Here is a 2,787-nt window from a genome sequence, read left to right as displayed (position 1 = left end):
TTTTTTTTTTTTTTTAACTTTTTACAGATTTCTTGCAATGTGTGGGACATTTCTTTCCAAATTGGCTATTTTCTTTTCCCCCATGTTTTCCAATGAAACCAAACCAGTTTGCTTAGATTTCAAAGGTTGAAATATTTGTGAACACAGCTGAGAAAATAGATGTCTATCCAGGTTTTAAAGGGTTAACTCATTTGAGTGTGAGGACTTGTGTCACTGCAGGTCAACAGTGTGGCTGTCCACAGCTCCCACGGAGCCTCTGACCCGCTGGTATCAGGTCAGATGTTTGCTGCAGACGCCGCTGTACGCTAAGTTGGGACAAACTCTGTCTGGGACTGTCCTGCTGGAGGCTAACAGCAGGTACACCTGTGTGTCCAAAATATGTCCTCTCGAGTCCTCATGTGTATCATTATTGTCTGTTTGGTTCCAGATCAATCTGACTTGTTTTCGGCTTGTTTTCAGTCTTTAACCTGAAAGTATAACAAATAATTAACCAACATTTTCCATATTCCAGGCAGAGCTATGACATCCAGATCACAGCCACAGTCGACCAATCAGGCTTCAGATCTGGAAATGTGCTGGACCTCAAGAACCCTTTCTTTAGGTGAATCCTTTCGTCTCTCTAATACATTTTTTTTTTTTTTTAAACACATGCAGTAGACTATTTATAATGGATTAATGGTTTAGATTTTGGTGGTCATAGGTTGAGGTCACGGTCAACTTCAGTTTACTTTAGCATCATTTTTTTTTTAATGCAATACTCTGGGATTTTTTGGGATGAAATAATTGGATTATGGTCATAGTTCAAAGGTCAAGGTGACTATGATTTCATGTCTCTCAGTCTTATGAACATGATATCTCAAGAACACCTTGGGGGAATTTTTGCATCTTTGGCACGAACTTTCACCTGGAATCAGCAATGAACTGATTAGATATTGGTGGGTTACGGTCAAGGTCAGTGTGACTTTGCATCCGTGTCACTGTTGTAAATGTGATATCAAAAGAAAACCTTGAGGGAGTTTCCTTAAAGATGGAAAAACACATTCAAATGACTCACATATGAAATGACGTAGATGATGGAGGTCATAGGTCAAAAGTCAAGGTCACTTTGACTTCATCTTTCTCATTCTTTTGAACACGATATCTCAAAAACACCATGGGGGAATTTTTGCAAATTAGGCACAAACTTTCACTTGGAATCAGCAATGAACTGATTAGATATTGGTGGGTTAAGGTCAAGGTCAGTGTGACTTTGCATTGGAAATGTGATATCAAAAGAAAACCTTGAAGTTGGCACAAATGTCCATTCGACTCAGGAATGAACTGATTCAATTTTGGTGGTCAAATTTAAAGGTCAAGGTCACTGTGTAACATATAAGTGAGAGTGAAACTGTAACGGTGTGCAGGATAGGGTCTTGGTAGAGAGCTCCGGACTGTCGATGAGCAGGAGGTCCAGGAGGTCCAGGAGGTCCAGGGAGGATGCACCGTGAGGAGAGCACAGGTGAAGCTTTCCCCAAAAATTCCAAGAAAATGGTAAATTTAGAAAACTTTTCTCTTTTTTTTTTCTTTTTTTTTTAGGAAATCTAGGGAAAAATTTGAGGTAAAAATGATCCTAATTAGAAATTCTAGATCATGTTAGAATTTTTCAGAATAATTCTTTTTAATCACATTCTCCAAGTCTCGTTGCATTTTTTTTTCAAAATTTCCCAGTTCTTTTATTTTTTAATAATTGTCGTAATTTTCTTGTACTTTTTGCTAATTTCTTGCTAATTTTTGAGTCATTAATTTTCACTGCAAATTTCACCAAACCCTGTTTTAGTCGTGCTGATTTTAAACAATTAGATCTCTTTAACTTTTTTCAGTACTATAAAAAAAACAAAACAAATAAGATTATAATCATGAATTGAACAATAAATTTCCATTTTTTCCATTTTAGGAACATCGGAAGGAATCGTCGGATACGGCACTTCCGCACGCTTCGACTTCTCATATTTCGTCAGCGACCTTTTATATAATCGTGATGGTTTTTAATACAGTGCGAGCTGAGGGTTGAAAAGTCAGCTTTTCAAACATTGGTTTTCAGCTTCGCCTCTTCCGTGCAGAAATTTCTCCAGATTTTCTGTTTTTGTTTTGCGAAATGCAGAAATTCCTTAAAAATGTGCATTAATAAATAAAATAAACCTGTTCCAAATTTGATAAAGTTCATTGATTTTAACGTTATGTATTAGGGGTTAACACAATATCACACTGATCGATAATTTGGGACAGATATTTAGCCGATAATCATTATCTGCGTTTTATTTTAATGATCTCCAATGAAACCGATGAATTGAAAAGTATAAAGAAAGTCGCAGCATGGGAACTTTTGCATTTTTATATATTCGATTTTTATTGAGATTATCACTTGAGTTCATAAATAAAAAAAGAAAAGTTTTGGGGAACTTTCTGTATTTGATGCTGAAAGCTTTAAGTTTTGATTGAACAGATTTAATAGATAATAATTTTTTTTTTTAAATGTCCAGAAATGCTGTATAAATAATTATAATGACTACAAGTTTAAAATTAGGTTATTAGGTTACAGCATTGTTATTATTTTTAAGCGTTTAAAGCGTTTCTTTTTTTCTTTTTTTTTCACAGGTCATTTCCTTTTTTTTAAGTTTGTTTGTTGCTGATTTTCAGGGTTTTTTTTGTTACTTTTTAACTGATTTCTTGCCTTTTTTAAAAAATGTTTTTTAGTAATTTTTATGTTGGTGTTTGTTATATTCCAAATTCTAAGTACTGACCTAAATA

At 34.6% G+C, this 2,787-nt stretch overlaps 1 long non-coding RNA gene across 2 annotated transcripts; it reads left to right on the top strand.

Moving 5' to 3' along the window:
- The first annotated feature begins 235 nt into the window (after positions 1–235).
- LOC121966863 lies at positions 236–2,350 on the top strand. Of its 2 annotated transcripts, none has more exons than XR_006107626.1 (4): positions 236–357; positions 512–601; positions 1,404–1,498; positions 1,934–2,350. It is a non-coding gene; the product is annotated as an uncharacterized LOC121966863 (long non-coding RNA). The 2 variants fall into 2 exon arrangements; XR_006107627.1 differs by having other exon boundaries at positions 1,404–1,530.
- Positions 2,351–2,787: the final 437 nt, after the last annotated feature.

Source organism: Plectropomus leopardus, unplaced genomic scaffold (genome assembly GCF_008729295.1).
Source record: "Plectropomus leopardus isolate mb unplaced genomic scaffold, YSFRI_Pleo_2.0 unplaced_scaffold26137, whole genome shotgun sequence".
NCBI lineage: Eukaryota > Metazoa > Chordata > Actinopteri > Perciformes > Serranidae > Plectropomus > Plectropomus leopardus.
This window is presented reverse-complemented; position numbering and strand designations above follow the sequence as displayed.